We start from the raw sequence: 6,142 nt of genomic DNA, 5'->3' as shown, positions 1-6,142 counted from the left end.
ATTGTCTTCACAATTGCTAGCCTGAATTCCATCTCTGACATCTTGGTTATGTCTGCATCCATTTGTAAATCTGCAGCATAAGTCATAATCTCTGATTCTTTTCTGTTTTGGGGGCTCCTCCTCCTAGTCATTCTGTTGATGTGTGTTTAAGGGAATGTATAGAGTCCAAATTATTGACCAGAACCCAAGCAAGATGCACCTGTTTTCTTGGGACCTTAGGGTTGCTGGCCTCTTGTTTTCCCAGCCTGTCTTCTGCGGGAGGGGCCTGCTGTGCTGTTACTCAGGCAACCCTGTTTGGGCGGAGTTGCCCTGCGCCCCTGTGGCAGGGGATGGGCTCAGTGGGAATCAGTCTTTGGGGCTTTTGTTCTCTGGCACCTTTCCCTGGTGGCTTTCCACGTCTCTTCCACGAATCAGAGCAGAAGAGACTGTTTCCAACCCTCTCCCTCAGAGCAGAGAGACCACAGTCTGTTCTTCAGTGAGCTCTCCAGGCCACACCGTCTCCGTTTCTGTCCGTGTTGCTATAAACTGCATCGTCCTGGGTTGTGGGCCCCTCCGCAGCGCTCCCAGTTCTGCCTCCAGGTCGGGGCACGTCTCTGCCCTTTGTGCTTCTAAAACCGCCAGCCGTTCCCAATTTGCGTGTGCGACTCCGCCGCTTGGGGTTTCCACCCCCGGGGGTTGCAGTTCACCGGCGGGACCCCAGCACACTGGGTTTCCGTCTCGGAGGCTGCAGTTCGCCTGCACGTGACCGTCACTCCGGTTTCTTTCCAGGGGGGCTGCGGTTTGCGTGCGCGCGACCCCGCCAGTCTGGTATTCCACCCCAGGGGCTGCCCTAAAGTTCTTTTCCGATGCTACCAGTCTGTGAGTCTGTGCCCCGTCCGCAGCGCGCGAGGCTGTCACTCACCAGCGGTGTAGTTTCCCCATGTCCAGGCACCCTTCCGCCGCCATTTATCCTCCGATATCTGCCCGCAGGATCACGGCTCTCCGCTTCGTACCTCAAAACCAACTGCCTGGGATATTCTGTTTGTAGAGATCCAGATCTTCGTACATCTCAGGCTGGTTTCGTGGGTGCTCAGAGTGGTCTGGTAGTTATCCAGCTCAATTCCGGGGACCAGTTGAAATAGGGTCCCCTACTCCTCCGCCATCTTTCCCCTTTCAGTTCTGTTTTTTAAAAAAAGATTTTATTTATTTGACAGAGAGAGAACACAAGCAGGGGAGTGGCAGAGGGAGAGGGAGAGGCAGACTCCCCGCTGAGCAGGGAGCCTGACTTGGGGCTCCATCCCAGGACCCTGGGATCATGACCTGAGCTGAAGGCAGACACTTAACTGACTGAGCCACCCAGGCACCCCTAATCAGTTCTATTGATCTTTCCAAAGACGAGCTTTATATTTTCTCTATTGTTTTTCTTGTTTTAAATTTTGTTGATTTCTGCTCTTTTTGTTTTTTCTGCTTGCTTTGGTTTTATTTTGCTCTTCTAATTTCTTGAAGAGAGAGCTTAGATTATTGATTTGCAATTTCCCTTTTTATTTTATTTTTAAAGTTTAAAAAAAATTATTTATTTTTTTAAGTAGGCTCCATGCCCAACATGGGGCTTGAACTCACAACCCTAAGATCAAGAGTCGCATGCTCTATTGACTGAGCCAGGTGGCCCATGCAGTTTTCCTTTTTAATAACATATGCATCTGTCTTTCTCTGACTGGCTTATTTCACTTAGCATAATACACTCTAGTTCCATCCATGTTGTTGTAAATGACAAGATTTCATTCTTTTTGATGGCTGAGTAATATGCCATTATATATATACATATACCACACTTTTTTTTTTTTTGAATATTTTATTAGAGAATGTGTGTGCGTGCATACGAGGGGGGGAAGGGAAGGGACATTTGGGAAGGGGAGGGACAAGCAGACTCCATACTGCGTATGGAGTCGACGCAGGGCTTAATCTCACAACCCTGAGATTATGACCTGAGCCAAAACCAAGAGTCGGATGCTTAAGCTTAACCAACTGAGCTACCCAAGTGCCCTCACATATTTATCTGTTTCTAGCTGATGAACATTTGGGCTCTTTCCCTAATTTGGCTATTGTTGATAATGCTGCATAAACATTAGGGTGTATGTATCCCTTTGAATCAGTAGTTTTGTATCCTTTGGGTAATTACCTAGTTAGTGCAACTACTGGATCATAGGGTAGTTCTATTTTTAACTTTTTGAGGAACTTCCATACTGTTTTGCAGAGTGGTCGCACCAGTTTGCATTCCCAAAAACAGTGTAAGAGGATTCCCCTTTCTCCATATCCTTGCCAACATCTGTTGTTTCCTGTGTTGTTAATTTTAGCCATTCTGACTCGTATGTGGAATTTAAGAAGCAAAACTGATGAACATAGGGTAAAGGGAAAAAAAAGAGGGATGCAAACCATAAGAGACTTGTAACTATATAGAACAAACTGAGGGTTGATGAGGGGAGGTAGGCAGGGGATGGGCTAAATGGTTGATGGGTATCAAGGAGGGGTGATGAGCACTGGGTGTTATATGTAAGTGAGGAATCACTAAATTATTCTCCTGAAACCAATATTACACTATATGTTAACTAACTAGAATTTAAATAAAGACTTGAAACAATAAAAAATAATATATGCATTTAATGCCAGTAATTTCCCTTTCAGCATTTCTTTATCTGTGTCCTTGAATTTTGATATATTGTATTGTCATTTTAATTCAGTTCAGTGTAATTTTTTTATTTACTCTGAAAAGTCCTCTTTGATGCATGGATTATTTAGAAATATGTTGTTTTATATCCAAGCATTTGCAGATTTTTCTTATGTTATTTTTATGTGATTGATTTCCAGTTCGATTTCACTGTGGTTAAGAGAACATTCTGTTTATGATTTTGATTGTTTTAAATTTGTTGACATTTGTGGTTTTGCCCAGGATATGATTTATCTTGGTATATGTCCTGTGGGCACTTGAAAAGAATGTATATCTGCTTTTGTTGAGTGGAGTGTTCTGTATTCACAGAACTAGATCACTAGATCCTATTGGTCGATGGTGGTGTTGGGTTCTTTATCATTGCTCTTTTTCTATTTAGTTGTTCTGTAAGTCTCTAATTGTGAATTTATTTTTATTTGTCTTTTTTTATTTCTGTGAGTTTCACTTCAATATATTCTGTTGTTTAGTGCATATAGATTTATGATTGTTATGTTTTCTTGGTGGTTGACTTTGTGTCATTATATAATGTCACTTTTTGTATCTGATAATTTTCTTTGTTCTGGAGTCTACTTTATCTAATACTAACTCTTACTTTCTTTCCATTAATTTTTGCATAACCTGTTTTTTCATGCTTTGACTTCTTTTTTGTCTATGTTGTTATTTTTGTAATAAGTTTTTTTTTCCCCAAACAAAACAAAACTTTATTTACAATTGAAAACTTAAACAGAAAATCTTGGGTTCTTAATCTATGACATTTCCAAGGTCTCTTGATCAAAAAGGGCCACAGCAGGCAGGGAAGCAAACACAGGGGCCAATCCGGATTATCTTACTCAAGAGCGTCACCCAGAGCAAGGGAAGGCCTGATCAGTCTTGCCCTGGACTATATCTCCCCACGCTGTGAGATCACCACAGGCAGCTTGGGCTTACTTTTGGGGCCTGTGGGAACATTCTCAATCTTTTGCATCACTAGAAGTCCATCAGTGATTTTTCCAAACACTAAGTGCTTCTCATCCAGCCAAAAACATTTAGAATAGGTGATGAAGAACTGGCAGCCATTTGTACTGGGACCACTGTTTGCCATGGAAAGCAGGCCTGGAGCAGAGTGTCTTAAGTTTAAAATTTTCATCTGCAAATGGCCCCCATTAAATACTGGCAACTCCAGTACCATCTCCATTAACAAAATTCCCACCCTGGATGATGAAATCCTTTATGACCCTGTGGAAGGTGCTCCCTTTGTATCCTATCAGAACCCCATCTTTTCTGAATTCTCCAGCGCAGAACTGCCTAAAATTCTCTGCCTCTTAGGCACAACATATGCATAGAGCTCGGTCTTCATGCGGCCCACTTCCTGGCCACCAATGCTGACATCAAAGAACACCATGGGATTGACAGGGCTTGAATTTGCCACTGCCATGGCTCCGACCCGGAAGCAGTAGCTGTATTGAGTTTTTTTTTTTTTAAAGAATTTATTTATTTGAGAGAGAGTGTGAATGCAGAAGGGAGGGGCAGAGGGAGAGAGAGAGAGAGAATCTCAAGCAGACTCCCTGCTAAGCGTGGAGCCTGACACTAAGATCATGACCTGAGCCAAATTAAGAATTGGACACTTAACCGTCTGAGCCACCCAGGTACCCCTCCATGTTGACTTTTAGTATATTCATACATTACCGCTATCCAATTCCAAAATCTTTTCATCACCCCAAACATGAAACCTTATACCTATTCTCCTGTTCCCCAGCCCTTGACAACTACTGTCTGTGTGGATTTGCCTATTCTGGATATTTCATATAAGTGAAATCACATAATATGTGACCTTTTGTGACTGTCTTCTTTTACTCAGTATAATGTTTTCAAGATTCATTATTGATGTGGCATGTATCAGTACTTAACTGCTTTTCTGGCTGAATAACATCCCACTGTTTAGACATATCACGGTATGTTTGTCCACTTATCAGTTGATGGAGACTTGAGTTTTTTCCACCTTTGGCCATTGTGAGTAGTGATGCTGGTTCTCTCTGATTTTAGTGAAAAATTCACTGTCATTTAAATATTTTTTTTTCACTAGAGGTAAGGTATTGTTTTCTCTTGCTACGCTACTTTTAAGATTTTTTTTTTTTTTTTTTGCCTCTAGTATTTAGAAATGTAACTGTGTTGTGTTTTTATACATGTTTCTTTTGGATTATCCTGTTTGGGGTTTGCTCAGCTTCTTCAGTATGTTGGCTTGTCTTTTGCCAAATTTGGGAAGTTTTTTGTCATTTTAAAAATTTTATTTATTTATTATTTATTTATTTATTTATTTATTTATTTATTTATTTGACAGAGAGAGACACAGCGAGAGAAGGAACACAAGCAGGGGGAGTGGGAGAGGGAGAAGCAGGCTTCCCGTGGAGCAGGGAGCCTGATGTGGGGCTTGATCCCAGGACCCTGAGATCATGACCTGAGCCGAAGGCAGTCAGTCGCTTAACCAACTGAGCCACCCAGGCGCCCTCATTTTTTTAATTTTAAATTTTATTAGACTTTATTTTTTAGAACACTTTTAGGTTTACAGAAGAGTTGTACAAAAAGTAGAAGGAGCCTCTCCCAGTTTCTTCTCCTATTCACATTCTACATTAGTGTGGTATGTTTGTTATATTTGGTGAACCAGTATTTATGTACTATTAATATTATTTATAGTTTACATTAGGGTACACTCTTTGTGTTGTATAGTTTTATGGTTTTGACAAATGCGTAACGTTATGTATCTATCACTGCAGTGTCATAAGAATAATTTGATTGCCCTAAAAATACCCCATTCTCCACCTATTTATTCCTTTCCTCATTCTCTTAGAGTCTTGGCAACCACTGATCTTTTTACTGCCTCTTAAAGAATGCCATTTAGTTGGGATCATATAGATTGTAGCCTTTTCAGATTGGCTTCTTTCACTCAGCAACATGCAGTTAAGATTCCTCCATGTCTTTTCGTGGCTTGATAGCTCATTTCTTTTTTTTTTTTTTTAAGATTTTATTTTTTTTAAAGTATTTCTGTACCCATGTGGAGCTTGAACCCACAGCCCTGAGATCAAGAGTCGCACACTCTACCGAGGGAGCCAGCCAGGCACCCTGGCAGCTCATTTCTTTGTATTGCTGAATAATATTCCATTATCTGGATGGACTATAGGTTGTTTATTCATTCATCTACTGAGGGACATCTTGGTTGCTTCCAAGTTTTGACATTTACAGGTAAAGCAATTATAAAAACATTTGTGTGCAGGTTTTTGTGTGGACATAAGTTTTCAGCTCACTTGGTAATTACCAAGGAGTGCAATTGCTAGGTTGTATGGTAAGAGTATGTTAGTTTTATAAGAAACTGCCAGACTCTCTTCCAATGTGGCTGTACCATTTTGCATTCTCACCAGCAATGGATGAGAGTTCCATTGCTCCATATTCTCACTAGGATTTATC

At 41.1% G+C, this 6,142-nt stretch overlaps 1 pseudogene; it reads right to left on the bottom strand.

The window, feature by feature from the left end:
- Nucleotides 1-3,148: 3,148 nt before the first annotated feature.
- On the bottom strand, nucleotides 3,149-4,124 carry LOC115940402 (peptidyl-prolyl cis-trans isomerase H pseudogene; annotated as a pseudogene).
- Nucleotides 4,125-6,142: the final 2,018 nt, after the last annotated feature.

Source organism: Leptonychotes weddellii, unplaced genomic scaffold (assembly GCF_054177405.1).
Source record: "Leptonychotes weddellii isolate Sample4059 unplaced genomic scaffold, ASM5417740v2 HiC_scaffold_2453, whole genome shotgun sequence".
In the NCBI taxonomy this organism is placed as follows: domain Eukaryota; kingdom Metazoa; phylum Chordata; class Mammalia; order Carnivora; family Phocidae; genus Leptonychotes; species Leptonychotes weddellii.
This window is presented reverse-complemented; position numbering and strand designations above follow the sequence as displayed.